The 14,882-nt window shown below is 40.8% G+C and overlaps 1 protein-coding gene across 4 annotated transcripts in view; it reads left to right on the top strand.

Moving 5' to 3' along the window:
* Positions 1–14,882, top strand: part of MAP7 (microtubule associated protein 7) — a 209,688-nt gene that overhangs the window by 9,322 nt on the left and 185,484 nt on the right. The window lies entirely within an intron of this gene.

The raw sequence follows: 14,882 nt of genomic DNA, 5'->3' as shown, positions 1-14,882 counted from the left end.
GGGAGAGGCCGGGCGCGGTGGCTCACGCTTGTAATCCCAGCACTTTGGGAGGCCGAGGCGGGCGGATCACGAGGTCAGGAGATCGAGACCACGGTGAAACCCCGTCTCTACTAAAAATACAAAAAATTAGCCGGGCGTGGTGGCGGGCGCCTATAGTCCCAGCTACTTGGAGAGGCTGAGGCAGGAGAATGGCGTGAACCCGGGAGGCGGAGCTTGCAGTGAGCCGAGATCGCGCCACTGCACTCCTGTGTGGGCAACAGAGCGAGACTCCTTCTCAAAAAACAAAAAACAACAACAACAAAAAAAACACAATGCAGGGAGGAGGCTGGGAGCGGTGCACTTGGCCTATGTGAGCTGCACTTCATAGGTACTGTTAGTAAATGATATATCTTTAAGTTTAGAATATTGAGATTTGGGGTATCTTAAAATTTCTTCTTCTGTGACTTTTAAAATTAAATGATATGTAAGCTTCCTTTTTGGAGTTGGCTTTCTGGTAAAGAGAACTATCCTTCACTATGGCATAACCTCTGAGTATAAAACTCATTTCCCCAACGCTGTTGAATGTAGAAAAGAAGTTCTCTAGGATCAGTTTAAATGTCAAGGTGAAGTTCTAGAAAGGAGCCCTTCCTTTAAGCACCTCCACCCCTCATCATGAAGCCTACTTGGTGGCAATAACGTGCATAATAACTGGCTGTAAGATGTGTTCCTGTAGCAAAACTTTTGGCTGCTGCTCAAGATTCGAATCTGGGCTTCTGGTTCTCAGAAGCTCCTGACCCAAGTCTTTGAGGTGGCAGGCACACCAGACAGGACCTGGTTGCTTACTTCTTGCATTCCAGCTGCATTGGTTTCTATTCATGGTAGATGCTCCAAATTAGTTCAGTGACAACTTCACCACAGGCCTGGTGGGTTCATTTAAATATGGGTCACTCCTTCACCCTAAGGTTATGTTGTTGAAATGATTATTGGGCCCATGTGCTGGAGCATCATTGATTCACATCATTGGCTCTCAATCTTGGCAGTGATTTAAAATCACCTGGGGACCATTTAAATCTCAGGATGCCCAGGTGGCATCCAAGGTAATTATCTGAGAATCTTGCAGGATGGGAGTCAGGTGGCAGTGTTTTTAAAACTCCCCAGGTGATCTGGTGTGCAATCACTGCTGAGAACTAATGATTCAGAACCATTTCTTGTTGTATTCCCTTCCATTTGACCATTGTGGTGGGTGGTGTCAAGTGTGTGCACCTTGCCTATGGAAACCACATGGAAAATCATAATAGCAATTGCCGTAAATCTAGTGAGTTTACTCAAGTTATCTCATTTTGCCCCAGGACTTTTTTGAAGGAAATATAGACGTGAATACAGGTATGAGTAAAATTGAATAGCTAAGTACACACACATATACTCAGTGTCCACAGGTATGCACATTTCTGTATGAGTATGTGCAGTGAGACAAAATACCATTCAGCTTTCTTTTTTTTTTTGACTTTGCTTAGCTCCTACACTGCCTTCCTCTCCCTCCTGCCCCTTAAAACCAGGAAAGGTTAAATTGGGGTAGATATTAAAATATTTTGTAGAAAATTACACACTTTTCCCAGAGATCTTTCTAGTGACCCCTGACCTCTAATCACCAGGTCCCTGGCTCTGGAGACTGGGCCTTGTTTCTTCCGTCTATAAATAGTTGACCCAAGTACGACCTTTTCCCTTCCGTGTGACCAGATGCTAATACCCTTCAGGCTAATCTTTCTTTCCTTCACCTCTCTTCTTTCTCCTCACCGCATGCTGCTGTGCCCAAGGCCCAGCTGGTAACCTCTGTGGTTTTTACTGTGCATTGTTTTCTCAGCAGGATTATTCAACTTGTGCTTTGATTATCACCTCAAATTATCATCTCTGGCTCTGCACACTGAAATGTGTACAGGCACTTCTGGTTTTGTTTTTGAGACAGGGTCTCGCTCTGTCACCCAAGCTGGAATGCAGTGGCACAGTCATGACTCACTACAGCCTTGACCTCTTGGTCTCAAGCTGTTCTCCTACCTTAGCCTCCCGAGTACCTGAGACTACGGGTGCATGCCACCATGCCTGGCTAATTTTGTTTATTTTTTATAGAGATGAGATTTCTCTATGTTGCCCAGGCAGGTTTCAAACTCCTGGACACAAGCAATCCTCCTGCCTCAGCCTCTGAAAGCGCTGGAATTATAGGCATGAGCCACCACACCCAGCTTACAGGCACTTCTGAGTTGCATTCGTGCCTGCTCCTGAGGTTTTGTGGTGCCATCTTTTGTGATTTGAAGCTTTTTCTGGGAGGGCTTACCTTTGGCAGCATGATTTCCTATCCTTTTCTCCTCTTTGCAGCTAGCGTGTGTCTAACTGTGAAGTCCAAGGCAAAAATGAAGAGGTCAGTAGGGGATATTGGATGGGACTGATCCCTAAATAAGAGTATCTTTGATTTCTCTTTAAGATTATATGGAAACTGAGCATGTGTGAGGCTGTGAGGTCTGAAGCTCAAAACTAACACTAATTATTTAGGGGTAATTCTAACCTACCATTTTGTGCACGGTCTCTGGAGTCTGGCTGCCTGGGTTCCAATCTCAGCTCCACCACTTGGTACCTGTGGGATCTTGGGCATGTCTTGTAAGCATTCTCTTCCTCAGTGTCTTCCTTTTTAAAATGGGATATTGGTAATATCGTCACAGGGATTAAATGAGTTAATACTAAAGTTCTTAGAACAGTGCTTGACACAGCATAGGCACCAAGTATTGGTTATAATTCTTGTCATGATTACTGAAGATTAGTATTGCATTACTGTGAAACGATGGGCAAACCCCGGCATGCTAAGTTTCTTCCTTAAGCCATTTTTTCTTTATAATAGTAAGCTCTCCATAATGAAGGCATCAGAATGTAATGATGATTCAGACCTCATTGTAGCTGGGTGATCACATTGTCATAGGCATGGCATTGGGATCAAAGGCATCATTAAAGCACTTGGGATGATGGTTTTTACCTGTCAAATGTTCCAGGAGGTTGCTGTACACTGGCCTGTGAGACCCTTAGATTGTGTTATGTGATCGCGCTAAACACCCATAAAAGCCCTTCTTGGCTTTTTTTTGGGATGGAGTTTCACTCCTGTCGCCAGGCTGGAATGCAATGGTGCGATCTCGGCTCACTACAACCTCCACTTCCTGGGTTCAAGTGATTCTCCTGCCTCAGCCTCCTGAGTAGATGGAATTACAGGCATCTGCCACCACACCCAGCTAATTTTTGTATTTTTAGTAGAGGCGGGATTTCACCATGTTGCCCAGGTTGGTCCCGAATTCTTGACCTCAGGTGATCCGCCCACCTTGGCCTCCCAAATTGCTGGGATTACAGGTGTGAGTCATCACACCCGGCCTTGGCTTATTTTTGTTTCATTTTTATGGTATCCAAAAGTGTTTTTTTAATGGCTATATCATAGTTCTAATTTTTTTTTTTTTTTTGAGACAAAGTCTTGCTCTGGTGCTCTGTCACCCAGGCTAGAGTTAAGTGGCACCATCATGGCTCACTGCAGCTTTGACATCTGGGCTCCAACGATCCTCCCATCTCAGCCTCCTAAGGTAACTGGGACTACAGGTACACGCCACTATTTCTGGCACCAGCTAATTTTTTTTTTTTTGGTCTCTTTTTGTAGAGACAGGGTCTCACTATGTTGCTCAGGCTGGTTTCGAACTCAAGCGATCCTCCTGCCTTGGCCTCCCAAAGTGCTGGGATTACAGGCGTGAGCCACCACACCTGGCCCATAGTTCAAAATTTTAAGTCCTTTGCTAAAATATTGCTAAAGAGGTTATGTTGCTTTAAGCCATAGAGAGATGGACCTCCTAACACTCATTCTGACTTTAAACAAGGCACTATCACCACATTGAATATGCTTCTCTACCAGGAAAATAGAGGAAACATACAACTTGCCTTCCACGAAATGTTCATGAGAAGCAGGAGGCAGTTTGGGTTTCTTCAAGCAAAGTACATACATGAAATAGAAAATATCAGTAAATTATTAAGGTCACAAATTTTAGAAGAAACTTTCTTAAGTTGCAGAGGACCATTTACAAGGTGTGTCCTGGGTGTGGTGTGTGGGCATGTGGGTGAGGCACATTTCTCACTAAGAAAATGAATCTTGTTCAACTTGGAATTTAGAATTTTATATCTTTTAAAAAATTTCAGCCAGGCACGGTGGCTCACGCCTGTAATCCCAGCACTTTGGGAGGCTGAGGCGGGCTGATCACCTGAGGTCGGGAGTTCGAGACCAGCCTCACCAATGTGGAGAAACCCCCATCTCTACTAAAACTACAAAATTAGCCGGGCGTGGTGGTGCATGCCTGTAATCCCAGCTACTCGGGATGCAGAGGCAGGAGAATCGCTTGAAACTGGAAAGAGGAGGGTGCGGTGAGCTGAGATCGTGCCATTGCACTCCAGCCTGGGCAACAAAAGCGAAACTCCATCTCAAAAAAAAAAAAAAATTTCATAACTTCGTAAATCTGAAAATACGTCACTTCCTCAGATGGGTCCTGGGTTTAGATTCTCCCAGCAATGCTCCCAAATTGTCTTTTTGTATACAGTAGCCACTGTGGAAATTGATTAAACAAGTGTTCTGATGCCACCTTTGAAATATTAAAATGTGTTATTCAGTAAAAATAGAACTGAATTATTATTGAAAATAAGTTTTGTATGGATTTACTTAACACTAGGAGTAAACTCATCCCAATATCCTGGTGAAGATGCCCTCCCTGTGTATATAAAAAGATACATCCATATGCTTTGTGCAGTGACTGTATAAGGCCCAGATAGAGAAAAAATGCAAGAGATGTCTCAACAGTTGAAAGTTTTGAAATAAATTGAGAAGAGGGAAGCTATTTTTAGTCTAGAAGACCTATGAGACTCAAACAACTTTGGATAGAAAAACCCCATAATCTTATAATCCAGTGAAGCCTCACAGGGAAGAGCCCTAGGTTGGCATTTCAGATTCAATCCTCAGTATCCCAGCTGTGTCTAAAATGGACAGATTTGAGAATGTCAGTGCTTCAACTTATTTACAAACTGATCAGGTCCAATATTTATCTGCTGCTTGCTGAGAACAGCATCAAAGTTAAAAAAAAAAAAATGTTCCAACCATCAACCAACTGTGGAACACAAATCTAAACCATATATGTGATGAGACCCACATGTCATTGTGAGAGTGTTGCAGGACTCATTAATGACACCCACTGTAGCAAGTAAGTCTTCAAGAAGCCTTTGGAAGAGAGAAGGCCTGTATATGAAATGCCAGAAGGAAGGGGCAGAAGGTTCAGAACTAGGACTCTGGGTATGGAGTTCAGACACCTGTGAATTGGGCATTCTGAACTACTTGTACGATGTGCAAAGCTGGTTTTTTCTTACCATAGCACAGTGTTGCTTTCTATTACAGATGTACCTATCTGGAAACATGTTCATTCAACAGTTTGCAGTCCTGCAGTTATTTTCAAAACAGCTTTTGCTTCCTTCTTTTTGTTGTAAACACGGTCTTTTTCCAGTGCACTGGATAAAGTCTGGCTCTGGGCAGTAAAGGGACGTGGCTGCTGCTTATTTCAGGGACTTAGGGGCAAGTGTCTTCATGCCTGTGGAAACAGGAGCCAGCTAGTACTATTTCCAGCAAAAAATTTAAGAGAAAGGAGAGATTTTTTATTACAATTTTGATTTCTTTACTACAACATTGCATGTGTCTGGAGTATAGCCATTACACTTTATGAAAAAGGCAAAATGGTCATTTGGGGTGTTTTAGGAAGTTTGCCAAAAGGCTCCTTTGTCATTGTAATCCTTCCTAAGCTGCCATCCATGGGTTTAGCTCATGGATATGAAAAGTGAAAGGGTTTTAGAGATGAAGTAGTGTCCCCTGAGTGCTTGCCAACCTGTTAATCTTTTTGAGATGTTAATTTTTTCATATAGAGCCCCTTAAAATCTTGATGGCTCTAGGTCAGTTAAGCCTAAGAGAAGACATATTTATCAAAAAAAAAAAAAACAAAAAAACCTTGCTGGATTGCTAGTAATATCTACTTCTTGGAAATTAATACTTCATATTAAAAAAATTATTGATGCATTAGGAATATTTTTTGCTTAGCAGTTACAAATTTTAAGAGGCACATATACATGGAATATTATGCAGCCATAAAAAAGGATGAGTTCATGTCCTTTGTAGGGACATAGATGAAGCTGGAAACCATCATTCTCAGCAAACTATCGCCAGGACAAACAACCAAACACCGCATGTTCTCACTCATAGGTGGGAATTGAACAATGAGAACACTTGGACACAGGAAGGGGAACATCACACACTGGGGCCTGTCATGGGGTGGGGGGAGGGGGGAGGGATAACATTAGGAGATATACCTAATGTAAATGATGAGTTAATGGGTACAGCACACCAACATGGCACATGTATACATATGTAACAAACCTGCACACCTGCATGTTGTGCACATGTACCCTAGAACTTAAAGTATAATAAAAAGAAAAAAAAAGATGACAAATACTAAAAAAAAAAAAAAAAAAAAGCTTCTAAGCTTGTCACTCAATCCTAAATATACTTATATCTTTATAATTTAGCTTAAAGGCTTTTGGTGTTCTGGTTGGTTACTGACAATTCTCAGTGTGGCTTTTGCTGAAGGAAAATGGACCAAGCCTCAAACTTACCCACCACAGTTATATAATTTGGCATTTCTATTAGGCACTTCCTTCCCCTAGGTTGGTTTCAGAACTATGCTGGAGAATTGTATGTAATTTTTGTTTTCTTTTGTCAGAATTGGTGTGTTAGGCCTTTTTTTGTGTCACTTAAACACCTGAGGCTAGGCAATTAATAAAGAAAAAAGGTTTAATGGCTCAGGGATCTGCAGGCTGTACAAGCATGGCACTGACATCTGCTCGGCTTCTGCTGAGGGTCCCAGGAAGCCTACAATCATTGTGGAAGGTGAAGCAGGAGCAGGCACATTCACATGGCAAGAGAGTGGTGTGAGGGGAGGTCCCAGACTTTTAAACAACCAGACCTTATGTAAACTAACTGAGGGAGAACTTACTTATCACCACAGGGATGGCGCTAAACCATTCATGAAGGATGCACTGCCATGATCCAGTCGCCTCCCACCAGGCCCCACCTCCAACATTGGGGGTTACATTTCAACATGAGATTTGGAGGAGACAAACATCCAAACTGTATCAATTGGTTTCAGTTAATAAATAAACCAAAAAATAAAGTTTAATGCCTCAAACCTTCATACGCTTTTCTCGCGAAAAGCATTTTATCCAACCCTCTCCATCCCCATGTACGTATCTATGTACTTTAGTTTCTACTGATTGAGAAAGTGGGGTTACTTCATTATAATTGAGAAGGATTTTTTGTAATCTATATATCTGTACTTTTGAATCATTTAATGTTCAGATGAACAGACTGCTTAGTTCTCATTAAAAGGGTTTATTTGATAATGCTTTTAAGCTCACCAGTACTTGATTCTCAACGGGTGATCATTAGTGAAAATAGGGATTTAATAAGTCTAAGATGTCATGACTCCACCTGTAGGAACATTATATTAATAGAGCATTACAGTATTGGAAAACTATCTGAGTAAATAGAATCCATCCTATTGAATGAAGATTATGATCATTGATACATAAACCTTTGACTTTTGAATGGCATGCTTTCGTTCGCAGCATATTGACTTGAATGTGGGAATGGAGTATCTTAATCTCTCTGAGATCACTGACTGATAGGTAATTTTAAGTGTCAGCTGGGCTCAGCCTAAACATTAGATGTTGCTGGGAAGGTATTTTGTAACTATGATTAACATTTACCATCAGTTGACTTTAAGTAAAGGGGATTATCCTGGCTATGGGTGGGCCAAATCCAATCAGGTGAAGGCCTGGGAAAGAAGAAGAAGGAGGAAGTCTGCCTTAAGGCTGTGACATGGAAATCCTGCTTGAGTTTCGAGCCTGCCAGCCTGCTGCACAGATTTCACACTTGTTTGCCCCCACAGTGGCAGCAGCCATTATTCCTTAAAATAAATCTTTATATACAATATATTTCTCTCCAGAGAAACAACCAAAAATACTATTGGTTCTATTTCCTGGAAGAACCCTCACTGATACACTGACCCTCAGGAAGAAAATTAACAGTTTTTACCCGGAATCGTACAAATCATTTTAATTATTTAAGAGATAAAATTTAAAAATCTTTTCTGATTTTTTAAGGTAAAAACAGGATATTAAACTTTCAGTAAAAAAAAGGGTTGTCTTTTAATTTCAGGGGGTTTTAGGAGAAAGAAATGGAAAGAGTGGCAAAGTAGCAAAGGACGGTGATATGGTTTAGATATGGTTTTATGTTGAAATATGATATCCAATGTTAGAGGCAGACCTAGTGGGATATGTTTGGGCCATGGGAGCCGATCTTATGAATGGCTTGGTACTCCTCTCATGGTAATGAGTGAGTTCTCATTCTGTTCGTTCATGTGAGAGCTGGTTGTTTAAAAGAGCCTGACATCTCTCTTGCTCCCTCTCTTGCCATGTGACACACCTGTTCCCCTTTCGCCTTCTGTAAGTGTCCTGAGCCCTCAACAGAAGCAAATATCAGCACTGTGCTCCTTGTACAGTCTGCAGGACTGTGAGCCAAAATAAAACTTTTATTTATAAATTATCCAGTCTCAGGTATTTATAGCAACACAAAACAGACTAACACAGATGGGATTGAGGAAAAGTTTTAAAACATTCTGAAATGAATGTTCTTCACCTGTCCAATGCTTTGCTATCACTATCCTTAAAATGCCCATAAAGTCATACACTCAATTGGTTTGCTGTTCTTTAGCATCACTCTTCATTCACAAACTTTTAGATTTCATCTCTCAAGTCACATAGCTATAGGGATCCACCTATAACAAATTGGCTCATTGAGGGGAAAACTCTCTTATTCATCTTTATCAGTAGGTTTTTTTGTTGTTGTTTTAGACTCGCTCTTGTTGCCCAGGCCGAAGTGCAATGGCCCAATCTCGGCTCACCACAAACTCCGCCTCCCGGGTTCAGGCGATTCTCCTGCCTCGGCCTCCCGAGTAGCTGAGATTACAGGCATGCGCCACCATACCCAGCTAATTTAGTATTTTTAGTAGAGATGGCGTTTCTCCATGTTGGTCAGGCTGGTCCTGAACTCCTGACCTCAGGTGATCCACCCGCCTTGGCCTCCCAAAGTGCTGGGATTACAGGCGTGTGTATCAGTAGGTTTTCATTACATTGTGGGTGAGAGAATGTGGGAAGTCTGGAAGCTGCAGGTGTGGAGATCAGAGTAGTGTGGTCCTCTTCTAACCCAAACACTTGGAGAAGGTTCAGTTGTTTCTGTGATTTAGCGTTTAAGGCTACAACCTCAGGGCCATCAGTTGAATAAGTAAAATCATGAAAGGCAGAGTTGCTTACAAAATGAAGCCGTGTGAGTAAGTATGTGCACAGGTACAGCAAAGGAGAGGGCTTTATCTCAGCCTTGCTTTTTCCCTCTGCCTGAGTGTTGTCTCTTGGTTATGTAACTCGACTTTCCATTTGCATCAAGTCATGGAATCTCAGGATCAGAAGAAGCTCTAGAGATCCAAAAAAAAAAAAAAAAAAAAAAAAAAATCCAGCCTGTAAACAGTGCATTAATCCAACATCATCATCCCAGATCAGTGTTTGCGCACAGCTATCTTCAATGTCAAGAAACATAACTTTTTACATTCTGGTAACTTCCAGTCACTGGTCCCAGTTTTCTCTTCCAGAACTAAATTTACACTTCCACTAAGAGTGTAAATTCTTCCATATGTTAACCTTTAATTCTGTTATTTTATTCCTGTGGAGTCTTGTCTTATTTTCTCCTGTTATGTCTCCTATGTTATGGCCTAGAATATTTATGATAAATCCTAGGTCACTCTCTTCGGAATGTGTTCTCATTTATCATCCTATTTCAAATATCTTGCGAATACCATGTGGTATGAGGACCAGAAAACAGAATGCTTGTCCTCCTACTAGGCACGCTGGTGTCTGCTGATTCTGCTGTGACACTGTTAGGGTTTTTACTTCCTCAGTGTGCTGATGGTGTTTAGTGATCTTGTTGTCCAAGTGCTCTCCTTGTTTCTGGTGCAGCTTGGGTAGGTCTTCATTTTGTACTTATCCGGTTGAACTTTTTTTAAATATAAAAAGAGATGTTCCTGTTTATTCCTATTGAATTGATAAGAATATAGCCTATTCAGGCCGGGCATGGTGGCTCATGCCTGTAATCCCAGCACTTTGGGAGGCCGAGGCGGACAGATCATGAGGTCAGGAGATCGAGACCATCCTGGCTAACACGGTGAAATCCCGTCTCTACTAAAAATACAAAAAATTAGTTGGGCGAGGTGGCTGGTGCCTGTAGTCCCAGCTACTCAGGAGGCTGAGGCAGGAGAATGGCGTGAACCCTGGGGGGCAGAGCCTGCAGTGAGCCGAGATCGTGCCACTGAACTCCAGCCTGGGCGACAGCGAGACTCCATCTCAAAAAAATAAAAAAAAAGAATACAGCCTATTCAGTGGGAATAAACTGAATAGGCTGTATCCTGTCTAAGTATAGCTCATTATTTCATTCTTTGAGATCATTTTGGACTTCAGTCTATCCATCTCTTAGCTTTCTTTTATCTATGGATATAAAGCACTTGTTCTCCTATTAATCTTTAATAAAAACATAACTACCTTTCTTTCCATTGCCCACTTCTCCATCTTTCACCTGGACTATTGCAGGAGCTTGGTATTCACGCTCAAGCCTATGGATAAGTTTTTCACACTGCTGGAGGGGTGTCTGTTAAAAAAAACACAAACATGATTTATTCTCATATTCCTGTTTTTACATCTATCCCTATGGCCACCCTTTGATCCCTTTTCTCTACTTGGACGAAGTAGTTACATAGCTAGTCTCTGTCCCGTCTCTCTCTTTCTCACAGCAAGTTCATCCTGGCCTGTCTGGATCACACATTTAGCTGTCAATACCCTTCAGTGGCTCCCCACTGCCTCTGGTGAAAACATTATGCCTTTGGCTCTGTATCCTCTCTGATGGCTGCCCCAAAGCACCCCATCTGGCATCTTTGACATGATTTTGCTACTCCTAAAGCAAAGCAAGTCAAGGAACCATAGTTTCATTTTCTTATCTTTCTAATGGTGTGCCTCAACAATAAAACTAAATTAAACACTAAGTTAAACTGCTCACAGACCCTCAGTGAATTAGGTAACTTACGGAAATACAGTCCGGGCATCTGTATGAATCTTCTGTTGAACCCAGCAATTGATTTCTTTGCCTCATTTGGAATCTATAAAATTGGATTTCTTAACCTAATTATCGTGAGAGGAGAGGACAGTCTTTGCACATTTAACTTTTATCAAGTAATTCAGAAGTTCATGTAGTACACATTAATAAAGTATTATCAATGAGAGTAATGAACAAGAGGGCTGAGAGGCATTCTAATATGTGCTACTGGGTTAAGTTTTAATGTGGCATTTCACACCTAACATTCAGGAAAGGGTTTTAAAGCTTAGTATCCACACCTTACATTTGTATAAATGAATCCCTAGAGTTTGAAATTTGTTTATGATAGAGCAGACATGGGAAAATGGACTCTGTAGGCGCCATGAAGTGTTTTGCAGTGAAGATTTATAGAAATGTTGTAAAAGGCACCACAGGGACCTGGTACTTCTGGGGCAGTATTTACTGTTTTTCTTATAGGCCTGTTAACAAAAAGTGGTCAAATAAAGAAGATCAAAGCAAATCTGCCTTTTCCTTTCAAAGGGTTAATATTTCTTTGTGCAGTATTTCTTTATCCAGCCTCTTTGACGCTATGCATGATGCTGCAAGATGGCAGAATGTTGTGTCTTTATCGTCACAAAAGCCATCAGTAAGTGGCATAATTCTAGAAAACTGAGGCGGCCCTTTAACTTCAAGAATAGAGTGGCAAAGAACCAGCTGGGACCCTTTGTTCCTTAGTGGTTGATTGATTCCATGTCAACCTGTGCTGGCTTTGTCATTTTCAAAATCATGCAAAGTTTTTAAGTTGCATAAAAATATTGTTAAAACTCCTGCTATAATAAATTGCAGTTTATCTTGGGGAGATGCATTAAATACTTAAAAGATTACTGAAATCTGGTACTTTTGAAGAATTAACCATCTCCTTGAATGTAGAAACATGGAAAAGAATTTTGGCACTTCTGGACCCTGATGAAAAGTAGATAACTTATACACATGTGGAACTTGTAATTTACTGGTGACAGGCCATTCAATCCAGCAGTAATAATTTCTGTTTTCAGCTACAGCCCTTGAATAGTACAAATTAGGATCTTTTTTCTTTCAATAATGTTTTTGTAAAGCTCACTGGGCTTTTAGAAAGGGAAATTTTAGGTATGTTTCTCACTGGTTAAGCAGATTTCTTGGATTCATTCATGGAGTGTGCTGTTTTCCAACTTTATGGTCACACAAGTCTAGGAAGCATAAATGTGAACAGAAAGCTGACTCTATGTGTGCGTATGTGTATGCATGTGACTACATGTTAGTCTTATATAACATTGTGACAGCTAGGCCCAAGTCATGAGCTTACTTCCCCAAAGATCAGCAAGTTTGACTCTGTTTCATATTCATCCAACTCACAGGTTGGACATAGGCCAGAGATGCCAACCAGCCAGGGTAGGAGGACAAAGAGACATAAATTTATTGTGGACTAAGCGGGTGGGACCTGCAGTTGCTTGGGGGCCTATTGGACTGTTTTAGTCATAGTAGCTGAGTGGTAATGTTTTTACCCATAAATGTGAATACATTTTAAAATTATACTGCAGAATATTTTTACGCAATATAAAGCCAATCTAGTTGTAAAATCTACCCTTTTGCACTAGGCAATACCTCATTTCTCTCAAATTTGTACAAAGTCTCTATTAATAAAACATTTATCACTTTAACAATTTAAACAAAGTAATTGCAAAACCTTACTGGCTATTGGAGGGCTGCATGCCCATTTCCCATGGGGACTGATTTAAGCCTCTGTATCTGCATGTTTGACATGCAAGGATAGTTGTGCCACATCTAATTGAAAATGCTCCTTAGTGCTGGAGAAGAGTTCAGGAGGCTGGGCGTGGTGGCTCATATCTGTAATCCCAGCACTTTGAGAGGCCAAGGTGGGTGGATCACCTGAGGTCAGGAGTCAAAGACCAGTCTGGCCAACATAGTGAAACACCATCTCTACTAAAAATGCAAAAAAATTAGCTGGGTGTGGTGGCAGATGCCTGTAATCCCAGCTACTCAGGAGGCTGAGGCAGGAGAATCACTTGAACCTGGGAGGCAGAGGTTGCAGTGAGCCGAGATTGTGCCACTGCACTCCAGCATGGCAACAGCGAGACTCCGTCTCAAAGAGTTCAGGAATTCAGACTAGTGTTTATTTTACTTTGGCGGATATTTAAATTTAAGGTCTCACCATACCCCTTTCCGTATTTGCCTTTGGTTTGGATCAAAATGTAAAAGGGAATTGGGAGAAGATGGTACCCACACCCCTACAGGGATCAAGCCACAGTATTCCTGGAATTCCCCAAGAGCTAACCCCTATATCCATTAAAGATTGGGTGTGAACATTTAAGAAACTAATCTCAAATGAATTTATGTCTTAAGTGAAAAATGTGTCCTTTATAAGGGAAGGAAAAAATCCTTTATTGTTATTATTTGATCTTGTGCTGTTTGCTTTTCTGTGACAGTGACGCAGCTAGTTGATGTTGGAGTCAGGATTTACAAGACAGCAGGATGAGAGCATCTTGACTAGGTGGAGATAATGTGTTAATTATTAGAGCAGCAGCTAGCTTTATTTGGAAGCTGTAAGCTGTATTTGGGTGACAAACATTTCTAAATGAAATTAGTCATTTGCTTAAGACAGATTTTCATTTTCTTTACCAAAAGGTAGTTTCAAGTATGCTTATTTTGTATGTAGGGTTTTTTTTGTTATTATTTTGCTTTTTTGTTTTGTTATGCTTTTGCTATTTTAAATACTGACCTGATTCTCTTGAAGTAGAGGAAAGAAGCTAATGTGGATTTGAAAATATTTTCATTTCACAAATAGTATGATATTGATGTTTATTACACCTATGTTTATTGATCATCTGATTAAAGAAAAATAATAGGAAATAACAAATCATGTCTCATTCAAGAATAAAAGTTTACACATATAGAAAATTATGGAAGTATGTTACATTTACAATTTGTATCCATTTTTTTATTTCTTAAACAATAAGATCTTGAATATTGGAGGTATGCCTCCTCCCTTTCCTTCCATCTCCACATAAATTGGAGATCGATCTAGGATTCTAAAACATCTGGGTCAAACATTTGCCATCAGGAGAAGCACTGGACTAGGAGGAAGATGGTCTAAATTTTAATTGTAGACTTGCTGCCAACTAACATTTGACCTAGGCAAGGAATTACACTTCATGAGATTCAGCTTCCTTGCATGTGAAACGATGCTGACTTACTTGCTTTCTCAGGCCCATTCAGCTCCAAAACTCCATTCTATTTTATTCCAAAGACCCACTGCACAGATTGACACTATTTAAAATAAACTCTAAAACTGAAATTTCCAGCGTTTCTTCATGCCAGAGATCTAAATACGTGTGAACTTAATTAAATCCAGCAGCCCGTGGAGGGAAAGAGTTCTGAAGATTCATTTATTTTTTTCAGCATGTGTTTGCTCAGAATTTAGTACATCCCCCAGCACCATGCTGTACAATAAGAGTAGATACAAAGAAGTACTTCCTGATAGCATTGATAGTTGAACTGGAAACACCTTGAAAATAATTACAAAGCAAGGACTAGTTACAGCAAACTATTATAA

This window comes from Nomascus leucogenys, chromosome 3 (genome assembly GCF_006542625.1).
Source record: "Nomascus leucogenys isolate Asia chromosome 3, Asia_NLE_v1, whole genome shotgun sequence".
Classification (NCBI taxonomy): Eukaryota; Metazoa; Chordata; class Mammalia; order Primates; family Hylobatidae; genus Nomascus; species Nomascus leucogenys.
The sequence above is the reverse complement of the archived record's forward strand: the minus strand, read 5'-3'. Positions and strand labels throughout refer to the sequence as shown.